The sequence below is a fragment of the Ixodes scapularis genome, unplaced genomic scaffold (genome assembly GCF_016920785.2).
Source record: "Ixodes scapularis isolate PalLabHiFi unplaced genomic scaffold, ASM1692078v2 PGA_scaffold1__304_contigs__length_218370807, whole genome shotgun sequence".
NCBI lineage: Eukaryota > Metazoa > Arthropoda > Arachnida > Ixodida > Ixodidae > Ixodes > Ixodes scapularis.
The window spans coordinates 117,928,319-117,946,025 of record NW_024609846.1 but is presented as its reverse complement, the minus strand read 5'-3'; the positions used below and the strand labels follow the sequence as shown (position 1 = coordinate 117,946,025).

Sequence of the window (17,707 nt, the reverse complement as noted above, 5' to 3'; positions counted from 1 at the left end):
TGACTAAAAAAAACACTTAAAACTGTAAAACTTAAAACTTTTCTGTTACTTCTGCTCTTCTAAAAAAAAAAAAAAAAAAAAAACAGTCTCAGGGTAAACGACGAAATGATTTGTTTTATATCCCCAGCGCCACCAAATAGCTCAAATGCCGTCATAAAAAAGAGGTCTCACCGAGATTTGAACTCGGATTGCTGGATTCAGAGTCCAGAGTGCTAACCGTTATACCACGAGACCCAGCCCTTCCGACGCCGGGAATCGAACCCGGCCCTCCTGGGTGAAGGCCAGGTATCCTAGCCACTAGACCACGCCGGAACGTGAACACCTGAAAGACATTTCTTTTATATCCGCAGCGCCACCAAAAAGCTCAAATGAGCTCATAAAAAAGAGGTCTCACCGATATTTGAACTCGGATTGCTGGATTCAGAGTCCAGAGTGCTAATCGTTACACCATGAGACCCAGCCCTTCCGACGCCGGGAATCGAACCCGGGCCTCCTGGGTTCGATTCTACGTTTACGGCTACGTTTACATGGCCAGGTATCCTAGCCACTAGACCACGCCGGAACGTGAACACCTGAAAGACATTTCTTTTATATCCGCAGCGCCACCAAAAAGCTCAAATGAGCTCATAAAAAAGAGGTCTCACCGAGATTTGAACTCGGATTGCTGGATTCAGAGTCCAGAGTGCTAATCGTTACACCATGAGACCCAGCCCTTCCGACGCCGGGAATCGAACCCGGCCCTCCTGGGTGAAGGCCAGGTATCCTAGCCACTAGACCACGCCGGAACGTGAACACCTAAAAGACATTTCTTTTATATCCGCAGCGCCACCAAAAAGCTCAAATGAGCTCTTAAAAAAGAGTTCGCACCGATATTTGAACTCGGATTGCTGGATTCAGAGTCCAGAGTGCTAATCGTTACACCATGAGACCCAGCCCTTCCGACGCCGGGAATCGAACCCGGGCCTCCTGGGTGAAAGCCAGGTATCCTAGCCACTAGACCACGCCGGAACGTGAACACCTGAAAGACATTTCTTTTATACCCGCAGCGCCACCAAAAAGCTCAAATGAGCTCATAAAAAAGAGGTCGCACCGATATTTGAACTCGGATTGCTGGATTCAGAGTCCAGAGTGCTAATCGTTACACCATGAGACCCAGCCCTTCCGACGCCGGGAATCGAACCCGGGCCTCCTGGGTGAAGGCCAGGTATCCTAGCCACTAGACCACGCCGGATTTTTTTTTTCTTTATTGCCGGTTTGGAACATAAACGTAGTTAAACAATCGCACAAAAATTGGAAGGTTAAAAGCATCCGGCTCGGCCTAGCCGGGGCACGTGGTTTAAAAGACTCTCAGGGCGACAAGACTGTCTAACACTGGCTACGTTTACATGGATGCGACAGCGGCGCATCGGATCCAGTTAGCGAATCGGATCCACTTTAACCACTACGTTTACATGGATTCGGATCGACCAGCAGCGGCACCTGGTGTCGAAGGTCACAACGCAAACCTCGTGACCTTCAGATTGTTTCCGAGGTGTCCGGTTTGCCTGGCGGCAGGCAAAGCAAAGCTCCCGTAATCCCTCGCTCGAGCACTCGATCCGATTCGCTAGCGTATACATGGACACTCTCGATTCGGATTGACCATCTCAAACCACCCCGTCCCAGCGGATCGGATCGCATCTTATCCGATTCGATCCGAGCTGTTTACATGGACCGATTCGATTCGTTAACTGGATTCGATGCGCTGCAGTCGCATCCATGTAAACGTAGCCACTGGAATCCAGTCAGGCTGTTCACTCTGTGCTCTGTACAATTCTCTTAAGTGAACAATATGCTCGATAAAGTAATCCCGCACGGGGCGAGCATCGACGTCAGCATGTCGCAGAGCCATCCTCAATTTCCACATGCTGTGCAGGGCCAAGGCCATAAACATGTCGTAGGGAACGCCCCCTTCATTTTCTACGGGAAGAAAACGGATGCCATAGGATGACACTGGGAGACTCTTTTTTAAAGTACGCTGCATAATGTCCCAGTGGAATAGCGCATCCCAGCAATCCAAGAAAATATATGATCGATAGTCTCGGGTTTCCGGCACAAGAGGCAGTTAATCGACCAAGGAACAAAAATGCCTTTTTCTTCAAGCCAGGGCTTAACGGGAAGCGTGCCGGTGTGTAGCTGAAAAAAGAAAGACTTCACGGTTGGCCTTACTGGCATCCGTTTAACTCTTTCGAGGACATCCTGGCCCGGGCCCTCACAGAAAAGAGACCTATACAAAGGCACAGGGAAGACCACCTCGACTAAGTCTTTGTACAGGCGCTTTCGTGTAACTTCGCTTAAGTACTCCAACGAAAATCGAACCTTGAGAAAATGGAAAGCCAAAATCACTTCGCGCAGAAAACCTCGAACCCGCGTACATCTGACATCACGCGAGGACACAACAAACTCAGACACTGCATTACGGAGCCTAACTTGTAATACAGTCCGCAGAAAAGGATCCCCCTGATCCCGCAGGAACATAAATCTTGACACCACTTGTCGCAGAAACAGATGAGCCAGTCCTAGCCCGCCACTTTTCACAGAGCGGAACAAATTTGTACGACCGGTGCACTCCCACACCGACCCCCACACAAAAATCGCGAACACTCGGTGAAACTTTTGAACGCTTACTCTAGACATACACAAAGCCTAGGGCACATACCAGACTTTAGCAACGATAAACAAATTACAAACTGTGGAGCGGGCAAACATTCAAAGATTTAGACCCCCCCCCCCCCCCCCCCCCCACTTTGCCGTTTTATCCCGAGCCCTCTCGACTTCTTCCCTCCAGTACTCAGTAGAATCGCGGTAGTGCTCAAGCGGCACTCCGAGGTACCTGCCCGGCAAACAAGACCAAGTAACTCTTTCAAAAACAGCTGGTGTACTTTCCCAGCTACCATGCCAGTAGCCCACGCACTTATCCCAATTAATAACACTGCCCCAAAAATTTACAAAAATTAAGTGCTTCTTTGACTACCTCGCAAACACTTTCTTTGTCGTCGCAGAAGACGGCAATGTCGTCTGCATACGAAAGTACCTTGACTTCGCTCGACAACAACCTGAAACCGCATATTCTTTCATTAAAAAGGAGTTTTAAACAAAAAGGCTCTAAATAGAGAGCAAACAACAATGGAGATAATGGGCACCCTTGCCGTACCGAGGAGAGTACTTGAAAACTTTCAGTAACTTTCTTATTAAGATTCACACTCGCAAAACACTCCGCGTAGGACATTTTAACCCATTCCAACAATAAAGACCCAACGTTCACGTGCTCTAAAAATACAAAAAAGGACGTCGTGTGCTACTCTATCGAACGCCTTTTCGAAATCAAGCTGCAACATGGATACGCGACCTTCGAAAGCATCACAACATTCCAAGATACTTCTTACTACGTGTATCTTAGTTGTAATCGTTCGCCCCTTGATGCCACATGTTTGTGGGGCCCGACGATAGATTTTATTACACCTTGCAGCCTTCGCGCTAAGACCTTCACGACGATTTTATAGTCAACGTTTGTTAGGCTAATGGGACGGTAGGACTTAACAGACAACAGTTTCACGGGATCATCACTTTTGGGGATTAATACTATATGCATTTTCTGGAAGGATGGAGGCACTGCTTTTCTATCGTACGCCTCCGCTATCGTGCGGTGCAGGACCTCCGCCACATCAGCTTTGAAAGCCTTGTAGAAGGCGGCACCTAAGCCGTCGGGACCGGGCGATTTCCCTGGATTCAGTTTGTCGATAGCCTTCTCTATTTCTCTCACGCTAATCGGTGCCTCAATGTCGGCTTTAATTTCGTCATCTAATTTTGGCATGAGTGGCAAAAGGACGCTGGCAAATGCTTCTTCCACGTGTCTGCGGCGACCCAAAAGATTTTGATAATATTCCACGAAGGCGCGTTCGATGGTCTTTTTATCGCGAGTCACCACGGCCCCATGCTCTATTTCTTTTATTTCAGTTTGCGTCGCATATCTTTTTTCATTCCCAAGTGAACGCTTCGTCGGCGTTTCACCCAACCACAGACGCTCGGCGCGGGCTCTTATCACGGCTCCTCTATATTTTTCGACATCGATAAGCTCCAGTTTACTTTTAACTTCTTTTATTTCTCTCGTAAACTTTCCGGGTTGTGCACATTCAACGCTTAAAAGGAAGTCTAACTGACACTGTAGCTCTTTTTCTTTTTTCTTTTCCTGGCGGCGTAAGATACACGATCTTTCAATCGCGCTGATTTTGACTTCATCTTTAAAGCGCTCCCACAGTACAACAGAGTTTCCCGACTCAGCCTCCAGCAATTTCCCAATGCTTTGTTTTACCGTCCATAAAAATATCATCTCTTTGTAGCTTATCATTAAATTTCCACAATTCCCAGTTGAACTGCGATTTTGTTTCTTTCGATCCGATTGAAAATATTACCAGACTATGATCACTGAAAGAAACGTGTTTCACTTCGTAATTTTCGCACAGGGGAACCAGGGCTGCGGAGATATACGCTCTGTCTAGCCTCGCATGACTCTCGCGTTGGAAGTGTGTAAACTGGGGAAAATCTGCCTTCGATAAAACAAACCCGACGTCCTCTAAATTGCACTCCTGCATTAACGAGTTCAAAAATAAAGCACTCTGGTCCCGAAGCGGCAGCTGTCGTGCCCTGTCTTCTATTGCGCAGACGCAGTTAAAATCACCCGAAAAAATAACAAATCTTTCACAGTTTAGATAAGATTCAACGCGTTCAAGAAACATTCTCCTATCACTCTCCCGGTTTGGCGCATAAACGCAGATAGCTCGCCACTGCAACCCCGAAAAAGAAAAATCACAAACAATCAAGCGGCCTGATTCACAAACAATCACTGTTTCTTCCACAATTCCCATAGAATTACGCAAAAAAAAAAAAGAGCACAACCCCCTGATGTGCCAACGGAGTGGCACACACATTCATTGTATCGCGATCTGAAAGGTTGCACCATGCGATCCGTTTGCTCTTCGCCTTCCACCTTTGTCTCTTGGAAAGCGACTACGTCAAGGTCGTTTTCCAGGAAAAGGCGGCTCAGCTGGTACTGCCGCCGCCTTGCTCCCAGGCCTCGCACGTTCAGCGTAGTGACGCGAAGCGCTGTCTCAAGGCTTACTGCCATCAAAAACTAGATCAAACGGGCCGCATGGTGCACAGCTCAAGTCGCTGAAAAACGACGACAGACTCACAGTCCCGGTGTGCCGCCCGGTGGGTCCGACAAGAGAGTTCGCCGAAAGTTCGGGCCACAAAGCGGCGGCACGAGGACATCGTCCCCTCAAAGTTTTGTCGGTTTCCAATCCGAGAAGAGGTGCCCAACAAAAAACGGGTTATCGCACCTACGGGGGTGGTGCCGCCGGTGGTCGCCTCTCCGGAGGGATGTTGGGCTTAGGCTTGAGGCTTGCCCGACGCACAGGAGTCGCTTTTCGGGGCGGTTCCTCGGGAAGAACCGCACTTACGATTAGACCTTCGTCGACGTCTTCGCGAGCCCGCTTGGGGACTGCGCCGCAGGAGCCTGCCTCCCCGACACTCATGGCTTCCGACTCCTCGCTGGGCGTCGCCGCCACAGCCGAAACTGCGGTCTCTGTGACACCTTTCGAAGCAGGGGTACCGTCCACAGGCAGCGCCTCAGGATGACGGCGTCGCTCAACGTCGTTCCCGCTGTCGGCTCTGTCCCCGGCGGAAAGCCCGGTGGGCGTCGCCTCTGTAGGAGGCTCGCCACCTTCGCCTCCGGCTGCTTCTTGGGACTGGACCACATCCATGAGTAGCTCGGACGTCTCCTCATTCCCCACGGGCCCCGTGACGCTAGCGTACGTCCTTATGCACTGGCTGTCTTCGTGGCCAAAGCGCCGACAGAGAGCACAACGCGGCACACGACACTCTCGACGAATGTGGCCTTTCCCTCGGCACCGAAGGCACAGCGGCGCCCTGCCCGGTACAACCACGAGCGCCAGGTCCACAGCGACGCGCAGCTGATGAGGGAGGGAGTCCACGGTGAGTCCGGCCTTTAGCCTGATGGACACCGAGCGCGTCGTGGACAACATGCCGGCGCACCCCTGGGCCCGCCACACGTCTCTGGCGACTTCCGTCACCTTTCCGTAGGGCGCCAAGGCCACTCGCACTTCGTCGTCCGGGACGTGGTGCAGCAGCCAGTGGAGCTTCAGCCGCGTGTCCTGGTTGCTTGGGTCAACAACGACGCACCGTCCTTCCTTGACTGTGAAATCTCCGGCGGCGAGCAGTTTTTTTCTTGCCCTCGACACTCTTGAAGGTGACGGCCCAAACGTGGTTGTACTGGTATGCCCCCAAGGCGAGCACCTCGGGGAGCAGCGCCAGGCCAACCAGGGCGTCACGAAAATATTCCAGACGGTATGGCCTCATGGTCACATCGGCGTGCAAAAAAGCAGTATTCAAAATTGTTGTACCTGTTGGAAGCGTTGGCAGGATAACTTGGTAGTCCTGCTCGGCAGAAGCCATGCATGTTCCTGTTACCGCGGCCAGCGGCCGCTGAACCCGCTCCGACGGAGCTCATGCTCACACGTCCTTTCGCTTCGGCGGCCGGAAGTGGAATCCTAGACCACGCGGGAACGAGAACACCTGAAAGACGTTTGTTTGATATCCGCAGCGCCACCAAAAAGCTCAAATGAGCTCATAAAAAAGAGGTCTCACCGAGATTTGAACACGGATTGCTGGATTCAGAGTCCAGAGTGCTAATCGTTACACCATGAGACCCAGCCCTTCCGACGCCGGGAATCGAACCCGGGCCTCCTGGGTGAAAGCCAGGTATCCTAGCCACTAGACCACGCCGGAACGAGAACGCCTGAAAGACATTTGTTTGATATCCGCAGCGCCACCATATAGCGCAAATGAGCTCATAAAAAAAGTGGTCTCACCGAGATATGACCTCGGATTGCTGGATTCAGAGTCCGGAGTGCTAATCGTTACACCATGAGACCCAGCCCTTCCGACGCCGGGAATCGAACCCAGGCCTCCTGGGTGAAAGCCAGGTATCCTATAGCCACTAGACTACGCCGGAACGGTCGCCCTAGACTGTTTGCTCGCCTTTTCCCACGCGACAACACAACACATGCGCACGCGACCAATCTGAGCTGAAGCCGTCTCCGTGGTTTCAGTTTTGCTTGCTCCCTCTTTTAAATCTAGGCCCTCTAAAACAGAATAGATACACGGAAAAATGGATGCATAGCGGCAGTTGGACGGTGTCTTGCGCCACCTAACCACGTTTTTTTTTCTTACTTCAGATTGTATTGTTTAAGCCTCTTTACTCAAATTGAACATCTATCGTTTTATTTATGTGAAATAAAATCCCAGGTTCCCTTTTTCTTCCTTAAAATGGAAACCAAATATCGCAAAATGCCCCTTTTTTGAGATATACAAATATTTATTAAAAAAAGTCGCGGTGTTAGGTTGTGCTTTTAACAAGAAAAAAAGGCATGCGTGAATGTAACTTTGGTTTTGTGTGACATTTAGGGTGGACAAATTATATTTGTGCCATAAAATTGGATCTTTAGTAGTCTTGTGCGAATAGTGGATTTTGTGCTCGAAGCGAATTCGAAGCAAATAGTGGTTTTGGCAGAATATTTTCGAATCGAATATCGAATAGTTTTTCCACGCCTTTCACTACCATAACATAATGCTCAGACAAAACCCCAGCGAAGCTTGTGAAGGTTGTTCCACTTATTCATTTATAAGCCTAGCTTAATCTATCTATATTTATGAAGTAAACAACAAGTTTGACATAAAATGAATCCAATGGAAATGGATAAACTATACCCAAATGAGTGAATTTACAAATCTTAAATATTCTTTCTTTAATTTCGAGTTAAAAAATAACGACTCGCGCATGATGAACGCAGGTTGTAAGGGCATCTCTGCCCAACATATACTCTTGCAAAACAGTCAGTTTAATTTTAACTTTAACTGCAATGTAGATACTGTAAAACCCTTAATGTTCACGAGCCCTTAATTTCCGCGAATATCGCGAATTAAAAAATTCGCTATACTTAAAGGCACGCGAAAATTTCGGTCTTCAAGAATTTTAATGCAGGTATCTGGAATTCGCGAACTTTAGTGGCCGCGATATGTCCTCTGTGACCGATTCGCGAAAAATAGGGGCCCCGAAAATAAAGGATTTTACAGTATACACATTCACAAAGTTTACATTTATTTTCATGTACAGCCGGCACGCGTGCACCATCCCGCTTTGAATGTATGGTTTTCGTCCAAGCACGCAACTGCGATATTCATACTTTTCCAAATGTTTGTCGCGGCGGGTTACTCCGTTGAGTGCGCTTTTTACTAAGCACCCATGTAATGCGGAGAAGCAAACACCGCGGAGCTTGCTTCTGTGGGTATTGTTTCTCCGTAGTGCCCCGGTGCTCGGTAAGAAGCGCACTCAACGGGGCTAACCCACCGCAATCAAAACTTCGAAAAACGCGAATAGTGAAGTTCTTCTCGAAACGAATATCGAATAGAGTATTATTCGGAACTACTATTCGGAATTTCGAATATTCGCAAAACCCTAATCTTTAGTGCCCAACATCCAACAACAACTGCTTTTATTTTTTTTTCACCAGAATTTGTTTACATTTTAGCTTTTGTTTTGTACAAGATGCATATTCTGCATCAGGCGCATACTCTGCACATATAATAATCTCATTCGCAGCACACTTAGAAAAAATCCTACAAATAAAATCACTATTTAATATTCGATTCGATATTCGGCTTTTTTTTTCTTGATTCGATTCGGTATTCGATTCGAAAACTACTATTCGGTATTCGCACACCCCTAAAAATTATATTAATTGCGGGTAAAGCATATGGTGCTATTAAAATCGTTACATTTGACAATCGGCAAAACTTCAAAAGTCGCCGCCAATCCTTTCTAACCAAATGCCCCCCCCCCCCCCCCCCGAATAAACAAAGAAACAACACACACAACAACAAAAAAACGCAATCCGCACCTCTTTTTTTTTTTTAATTACCAATTTTTCCAGAACATTTAGTTTCTTTACTTTTTACGCAACTTCGTATTGCCATTTTCAGCCTCTCCAGTTCGAAGGAACGCCTACCGACTTGCACATCTGCTCACTGCAGCACGTTTCCTTGGCGTTAGAACCCGTTGAAACAGTAGCGAGCTTAGTATTGCGTACACGAGCGAACGCAAGCACTAATGTGTATGCGTTAGCTTTGCGTGTGCCACACTGCGCGTGCGAGGAGCCCGAAAATTCCGGTTTTGAAGCATGGCGACAAGGCGCATGCGCAGCGTGAAACACGCAACTCTAACGCAAACGCACAGCGCTTACGTTTGCTTCTAAACGCAATGCTAAAACTCCAATAATCTACGACCCCAGACCGGCTACAGTACTACATCGAGGCAGTGAAAAGTGTTGTTTGCATTCGGAAATGACATTTCGCGAGTCACGATCGCGAGCAGTTCCGCTGCGCCCGCTGAGCAGGAGAACCGGGGGACCCACATCGCAGAAAGTCCATCCTTGTAATAGTGGTACCCTTTACAGAGTTTAATTTGTTTGCCACCAATTATGACGCAATTACAGCTTTAGAACAAGCGGAGATGTGTGCCCGGCAGCTCTCAACTTGATGTCGAATTCGTGAAAGCTTCCAGGGCATCAACATTCGCATACTTCTTCTAAAATTTATTGACTGCATTAGACCACCACCAAGCATTATCATCGTCCGATCGCATTTCTGTGGCATAAAGAACTATTCCATGACAGACGAACAACGGAAAGCGCTGCGTAACTTGTGAAAAAGAACTCAATTCACAACAAAATGTCATATGCTTTGTATCTCTAAAAACCGTTTTTGAGGAAAATATGTTTCTATGGAATGAAAATTTAGCAAAATTTATGATTACCCTTAAGAGATATGTAACCTCAATTAATTTCAGCAACTGCAAAAAAAAATTCATGCTAAAACAAGTTGCATCGTGAAAGTCGCATGGTGAATCGCATGACCAGTTATTACAAGCCCTCCTCTCTCAAGTGACTGTGTGGCGGTTAAGAAACAACAGACAATAATCTTCGGTAGCGGTGTCGGTCCGGAAAATATCGTCACTGCAACGATATAAAAAGACACCAAAACTAAAACATTTATATAAGGCGGTTAACACAGAAGAGCCAATAGAAGCCCGCTATTCGGCTACATGATCGCGGCTTTTCCCGTGCATTGAACACAACTAATTATATATTAGCTTTTTTCTAGAACAGTCGACCTTTAATTCCTATCTAGTTTCGTCTCCTTTTTGGGTGTGCCTTTTAATACGCTGAACTGACTTCTTACATTCAAAAATGGTCGGCAGGGCGTCGGGTTCAGGCGAGCCTTCTTCAGACACAAACCCATATGTACATTGTTTTCAAATTCGCCGTCCGGAACACATTCCGAACAAAACACAGTGTACTTGCTCAAACTCGTCTGCTTGCATAGCGGGAACCGATCCCTTTGAAATCTCGGTGTCGGAGTGAAAAGGGGTGTAAGCGGGAAGGACAACTGCGACGAGCGGTGTTCGTCCAAGCCGACGGCTACACATGAGTATACGGCATCGCGCAAGAGCGCGAGTCAGTTGCTTTGATGCCCCGAGAATTCTGCAAAGCTGGGAACAATCAAGGGAACAATCAAAAAGTCAGGCGAATGAGTCAAGAGCACAACTGCTCAGCTGATAAAAGCAAGCTCGAAAAATCAGTAGAGCAGCCTATTTATAGGGAAGGGTGGCCAGCCGCGTCGGAATCCCCAGCCGGATATCGGCTCACGGGCTTCCTCCTCTCTCCCCTTTCTTTCTGCTTCAGAGGGGCGTGGCTTTAGCGCTACTTTGAATGCGCTTTTCCGGTTAATCCGCGCATAAACTTACTAAAGGAATACAATATTCGTGATGAGTGAGCTCTAATTAACAAGGTTTGAGTGTTTCTTTCATATTTAAAACCGCTTCAGAATTTCTTTAATACCCCCCCCCCCCCCCTTCCCTCGTTTTCCATCCTCGCTTCTTGAAAAGTGTGGACAAGAGCGCTGCGAGGAACAACACAAGTCCTTGCGCATTGGGCCTTTACCATTCCACATAACTTGTCCTGAGACTACCGCATTGCGTCCGTCACCTAAAGAGCTACTAACAAGTTATTGCACTTAAAATTACTTTAAATAATTATCCTTGACGTTAAATTACATGCGCGTAATACAGTCATCCGGCTCACAATGAAATATACTGTCTTTTGGGGCCCTTACATAAGTTGTAGATACAACAATGAGGAATGGTGTAAAGAAAGACTCAAAGTTATTACTTCAATAAGTTTTAACGACAAAATTGCCTATTGAAGGACCAAACATACTGTACTTAATTGTTCTCACAGACTGTGCGGTGAAGGGATAGATTGAAAACCTATATTCATACGCGTATCAACATTGACAACCTCTCTAGCGCCTCCTCAAAAACTACCTCTAGAGCTTCGCATTCACGAAGCATAAATAACATTCGGCTTGGCACCAATTGCTGTAAAAGTTTTTTTTTTCCTCGTAAGATATCGGATTGTAGGAACAACGGCTCCTGTCTTTGCGTTCATGGGGCACTCAGCTAGTTAGTCCCAGAGGCTATCAAATGGTCGTGTTGTTGCTACGAAGCGGATCGGGAGGGCTAAGTAGCCTTCCTTCGTCCTATTTTATCTCCTGCAAGAGATGACGCTATCAAAAGACGCTGTTCTCCCAAGAGCCGATTGCAATTAAGACGTCTCCTGAGCAGACAGTCCCAAGTACGCATGCGTGGCATGGTCGCGTGGCGATTAGAAAAGCAGGTGGAGAGGCGAAAAAGCTTTGAGACCACCGACTCACCGCCTCGCAGCTCGTGTGGCAAACGCGGACCCTAAACCACGAGATCGCAATCGATCAGTAGGAAACACCTTCAAAAGGACGCGCAGATATATGGTGTTTTGACGACCGACACCGGCGGGGACGATAACTGTCGGCCCGCCCTCCTTGCACACCGCGTGGCGCGGACAACTGTCTTGCCACCGTAGTTAGCACTCGCGTTATCGATAGACGTAACTTATTTTGGATTTATTTAATGTTCAAAAGATGTCGAAGTGAAACTCTGCTCCTCAGTTATTTATTTATTTATTTATTTATTTATTTATAATACCCTCAGGGCCACAAGTGGCGTTACAGAGGGGAGTGGGTTTACATGAAGTAGTTGGTGATGGCGTCCCGAAATCTTCCACTGTCGGTGATGCCGATGAGGTTCTCGGGGAGGTCATTCCAGTCCACAATCGCAGATGGTAAGAGCGCCTTCTGGTGTGCGAGGGTGAAGCATTGTGGGCGGGCGAGCTTACAAGGATGGTCAATTCTAGCCGAGATGTATGATGGGGGGGTTTAAGAGAGATTGTTTAAAGATGGGCGTATAAAATACCTTGTGAAGAAGTCAAAGGCGAGAGATCCTACGACGTGAAGGTAATAGCGGAAGGTCAAGATGAGCTTTCATTAACGAGACACTCGAAAAACGGGAATAATCAGAAAAAATGAAGCGTGCAGCTCGGCTCTGAACAGATTGAATTGAATCAGTTAGCGTTGATTGATGAAGATGCCAAATTGAAGACGCATATTCTAATTTGGGACGGACAAGAGTAACGTACAGGAGGCGCTTAAGGTTATTGGGAACAGATCTAAAATTTCGACGGATGTAGCCTAAACTTCGATTAGCAGATTGTACAATGTTGGTAATATGAGTATTCCAAGAGAGGTTAGGTGAAAGATGCACGCCGAGGTATTTATAGTGGTCTGTATATTCGAGTATAGTCCCATCCAAAAGTAGCGTAGGATTAGTAGGATTAGTTTCTGCTAATGAATTAGAAAAACGCATGCACTTACATTTGTTAGTATTGAGAGACATTTTCCAATTCTGGCACCAGTCGGTTATTTTGAGAAGGTCAGCTTGCAAAATTAGAAGGTCATCTTCAGTAGTAATCTTACGGTAAACAACGCAGCCGTCAGCAAACAGGCGAATAACAGAGGTGATACGCAATGGGAGGTCGTTAATATAAATGAGAAAAAGTAGCAGTCCAAGCACGGTGCCTTGAGGAACACCAGAAGAAACAGCAGAGACGTGAGACGAGGCATTGTTAGCGTAGACGTATTGACGGCGATGAGAAAGAAATGATTCAATCCAGATTAGTACATGAGCGTCAATATTTAGCGTAGAAAGTTTGAGAAGTAGAAGTTTATGAGGTACTTTATCAAATGCTTTAGCGAAATCGAGAAATACAGCGATAGTGGGGTATCCGGAGTCGAGATTCAAGAACTAGGTCATTAGTCAGATGAAGAAGCTGTGTTTCACAAGAAAAATTACGGCGAAAACCGTGCTGCACGTCACTGAAGAAAGAGTTAGAATCCAGGAATGAAACCAAATGCTTGAAGATGATGTGTTCCATTATTTGAGACGAGATGCAGGTAAGAGATATCGGTCTATAGTTGGCTGGTGATGACCTACTACCGCTCTTGTGGACCGGAATGACCTTCCCAAACTTCCAGTCCTCAGGCACGACTCCCGTCTCCAGAGATTGACGAAAGATTTTTGTTAAAAAAAAGGCTAGACGTTAGATTAGTGTTATGGAGAATCTTGGAATTTATGCTGTCAATTCCACATGACGAAGAAACTTTTAAGGATTTAATAATGTTTACGATTCCATCGTAATCAATAAGAATAGGATCCATTGGGAACGATATACTGGAGACGGGAGGGTAAACATTAATGATGTCTGAACGGGAGAACACTTTAGAAAAAACATCATTCAGCACATTAGCGCACAAGTTCTCTGGGACAGGGTCCCCTGAATTTGAAACAAGTTGTAAAGAACACTCGTCTTTTGGGCGAACAACATTCCAAAAACGCTGCGGATTGGCAATCAATAATGATGGCAAAGTCGTACGATAAAAAATGTCTTTACATCTATTCAACTCAATTTTGCAAATGTTAGCGCAGTCCTCATATGTCTGCCATGATTCGGGTGTACCGGCTCGACGGGCAACTCGACAGAGCCTTTGCTTTTTATTGCGCAGCGATTTGAGGCAGCGATTAAACCATGGATTCGAAGACTTCGTTGTTATATCAATACAAGGTATATATTTTTCCACTAAATCACATAATTTATCTTTAAAGAGACACCAGTTTACGTCCACACTTCTACTCTCAAAATTAGTATTAAAAGACACAAAATATACGGACAGACTGTTGCAGAGCTGCTCATAATTCCCTTTCTCATGCAGCCGTATACTCTTTTGAACGCGCAACGGTTTCTGGATTTCCACGCATATAGGGCAGTAAATTACCCTATGATCGCTCACGGCATCAAAACAGGTTAGAGGTGATTCTACAAAACCCGGATGAGTGGTTAGCACGAGATCTAAAATACTAGAACAGGAATCCGTCACCCTAGTAGGGACGGACACAAGTTGAAAAAGATTAAAATCCAAACACATGTCAAGGAAGTCCTTGCACAAACCATTCCCTTTAGGACAAACGGGGACCGCAGAGTTCCAATTAACGCATGGAAAATTAAAGTCACCGAATAAAAAAACAGGGTGCGCCGGATAGAGAGCAAACAGGGTAGACAAGTCGTCGTGCAGACGGCTGGTGAACGAATGGGATTCCGAAGGAGGTCGATAACAAACGCCTACCAAAATAGATTTGAAACTGCATTGTATTCGTACCCAGACAATTTCGAGGCACGAAGCAATCGGGACAAGGGTGCTTTCATTACTTTCATCGACCCCGATAAGGACACCGCCTCCACGTTGATCCTCCCTGTCACGCCGGTAAATAACCAGATTAGGGTGCTCAGGAAATATCTCACTATCTTTAATTCCAGGTGATAGCCATGTCTCAGTTAAGACGATGACGTTAGCATTACACGAAGAAATAAGAGAACATATATCGTCGCGTTTATTCAGGATACTACGTGCGTTCGTGTACAATACATTATTACCGCAACTTGATTTTTGGTTATGAAGAAAGCCACCCCCCGGCGCGTCCTATCTGTGGATTTCTTTTACGGACAGAGACTGAGAATCATAACTGTAAGTCCTGGAACCAATGTGGAACTTGTCGAAACGAAGCTTAAATGATACGTTCTGCGCCCTGGCAAAGTCGAGAAGAAACTTCCGCGCAGTCGAACATTCGGCGAGTAGTCCTCCGACAACGAGTAGGGGGAGCCCTTCAACTTATGGCCACAAAGAAGCAACTGTTTTTTTAATTTAAATTAGGCGAATTTCACAATTACTGGCCTAATTTTTCCTTCCCGATAACCACCCACTCTGTGAGCCCGTTCAATATCAGCGTTTCCCAAGGCGACACCAAGTCTGTCTTTCACGACGGTGATTATATTTTGCTCGGACGTCTGCCATGACTCCCCAGCGTCATCCGGCATTCCGTAAAAAAGAAGGTTGCAACGACGCGAATGATTTTCTAGGCTGTCAATACGACTCAATAAATTCGAGGTAGTAGCAACCTGTACATTCAGCGTGTCCTCTAAGTCGTTTATGGCGGATTTAGCCTGACCAATATAGGATATCTCGCTTTCGATTGAGGCAATCCTGCTGTCGAGTGAGGAAAGGGCGCTATCCAGCTCTTTTTGTCTTTCCAGTATGGTTTTTATGTCCGATTTTATAGCCGCTTGTCCCTCATGGAGGCTGGAAGAGTTAGAGTCGATCTTTTGTAAGAGAGCGAACATTTCGTTGAATTGTTTGAGTTCAGCGGCAGACATCGGCCCCGGATTCAGCTCGACATCTCCGGAAAGCATCAAGATATGTCTAATCACATCGACAGAGTCGCAAGCAATATCAGCAAGCACCCCTGGGCATGGGACATTATTTATATTTTGAACACGCATTCAATGGACAAGCCCGGTCCAGTTCACTCGATCGTGCACCAGGTGGGATCCGGGTTGCAGAGGGTTCAGATATACTTCACGGATATATCTTACGTACATTAGTAATTTCGATTTATTTGAAAGTTTCCTCCGCCAGCTCAGCGCCACGTGACAAAACGGGCAGTAAAATTGGCAATTAAATAAATACACGCATAAATGAATAAATATTTTTTGTAGAAATTTCGGGTGTTACAGTGCTAAAAAGGAAAGGTTCATTCGCGCGATTTAAATAGTACAAATACTCACTTTAGTCTAACTAACATAAATGTACGTATTTAACCACAAACAAGAGCTCGGTATACAGAATTCAACAGGCAGATCAGAGACGTGCTTTCAGCCTTAGCAAACTCTCTCTTCAGCCTTAGCGGCTTCTTAGCCTTGGCAACTGCTGCAAGTATGACGGAAATAAGCGATCGCATATCGCTTTATCGTAAGCCAGTAAGAAAATGACACGTGAAACGTCATGCACGCGATGTCACAGCGCGGAGTGTTTACTTTTTTTTATATAATCATATGTTTATTTTCAGCCCCGTTATTTACCAAGATGTGGCCGCAAGATGGAGCCATCCATAAAATGGAGCCATCGGCCCTCCCGAGCGCTTTGAGGGAAACTAGACGCACCATAATTTTTAAAAAGATTTTTTTTTTTTTTTTTGGGGGGGGGGAAGGACATTTGTGAAACCATATCATATTAAAGTAAAAATAAACCCCTAACTCTAGGACTCTAAGTCGTAATTGTCATATAAAGATCGATCGGCTGCATGGAGGCAGGAAGCTTCTGGAGGCGACGTGACGGTACCAGGGGGGAAGCCAGAAGTGTGGAGGGACAGGCCCCCGATGGTGACCAAAACAGCTGTAGTTTTGGTCATCGTCGGGGCGTCTTTTTCCACACTTCTCTTGTCACCCGAGGGTGACCAAATGAGCTGTGGTCTTTGGTCATCATTTGGGGCGTGTTCCTCTACGCTTTTGTCTTCACCTCTGGTGCCGTCATGTCACCTCCAGAATCTTCCTACCTCGATGATTGGCTGCTACGAATATACAAAACGCGCACGAACTCGCTCGAGTCCCTGTACCGCCCGCTCGTTCAAAATAACCGCCACTGAGCCCATAGTTGTTTCGCTTCCAGGTGGCGGCTGTCCCCAAGTCGGTGTTGCTAAGCAACCGCTCGAGCGCGGGACTAGATACAAAACCCCGCCGCTACCCGGGATCCACGCAGAGGGCCGCACAATGTCGAACCCCGACAAAGCGAGCGTTGCAGCCACGGGCTCCGACCCGGGCAGTGTCAGGTCGACGCTGGAGAGCCAGGAGGGCACCGTCGCTCGTCCTAGGACACGGAAGGGTGAGATATACGGCCACTAAAGTGAAGAAGGGATCGAGCGATTTCCTCGCACGAAAATGTCTTTGTACGTACGCGTGTTCCCTTGTGCGCATCCGTTAAGCATCGGCACAGTCGAAATGATGTTCATTTGCAGTAGCACCAAAATGTTGAGATACAATAGTAAGGGTGCAGGCGAGCTGGTGGATGTTAACCTTGTTGAATATACCTGAGACTGGGGTAGAAAAGAACATAAAAGTCGAAGAAACAGAACGGGACAGGACGACGTCTGAGACGTCGTCCTGTCCCGTTCTGTTTCTTCGACTTTTATGTTCTTTTCTACCCCAGTCTCAGGTATATTCACATAGTTACTAAAATGTTGACGCCCAGCATGCGCCGAGAAAGTGAGGGAGAGGAG

At 46.7% G+C, this 17,707-nt stretch overlaps 9 non-coding genes and 1 pseudogene across 9 annotated transcripts; all 10 read right to left on the bottom strand.

Annotated features, from left to right (window-relative positions):
* Positions 1 to 16: 16 nt before the first annotated feature.
* On the bottom strand, positions 17 to 6,318 carry LOC121048292 (annotated as a pseudogene).
* Trnaq-cug lies at positions 163 to 234 on the bottom strand. The gene has a single exon. It is a non-coding gene; the product is annotated as a tRNA-Gln (tRNA).
* On the bottom strand, positions 241 to 312 carry Trnae-uuc. Its single transcript has one exon. It is a non-coding gene; the product is annotated as a tRNA-Glu (tRNA).
* Positions 464 to 562, bottom strand: Trnae-uuc. The gene is made up of 2 exons: positions 526 to 562; positions 464 to 498 (listed from the first exon to the last, which is right to left on the bottom strand). It is a non-coding gene; the product is annotated as a tRNA-His (tRNA).
* Trnaq-cug lies at positions 636 to 707 on the bottom strand. Its single transcript has one exon. It is a non-coding gene; the product is annotated as a tRNA-Gln (tRNA).
* Trnae-uuc lies at positions 714 to 785 on the bottom strand. The gene has a single exon. It is a non-coding gene; the product is annotated as a tRNA-Glu (tRNA).
* Positions 937 to 1,008, bottom strand: Trnae-uuc. The gene has a single exon. It is a non-coding gene; the product is annotated as a tRNA-Glu (tRNA).
* On the bottom strand, positions 1,160 to 1,231 carry Trnae-uuc. Its single transcript has one exon. It is a non-coding gene; the product is annotated as a tRNA-Glu (tRNA).
* A 453-nt stretch (positions 6,319 to 6,771) lies between the features above and the next one.
* On the bottom strand, positions 6,772 to 6,843 carry Trnae-uuc. Its single transcript has one exon. It is a non-coding gene; the product is annotated as a tRNA-Glu (tRNA).
* A 152-nt stretch (positions 6,844 to 6,995) lies between these two features.
* On the bottom strand, positions 6,996 to 7,069 carry Trnae-uuc. Its single transcript has one exon. It is a non-coding gene; the product is annotated as a tRNA-Glu (tRNA).
* Between the last annotated feature and the right edge of the window lie 10,638 nt (positions 7,070 to 17,707).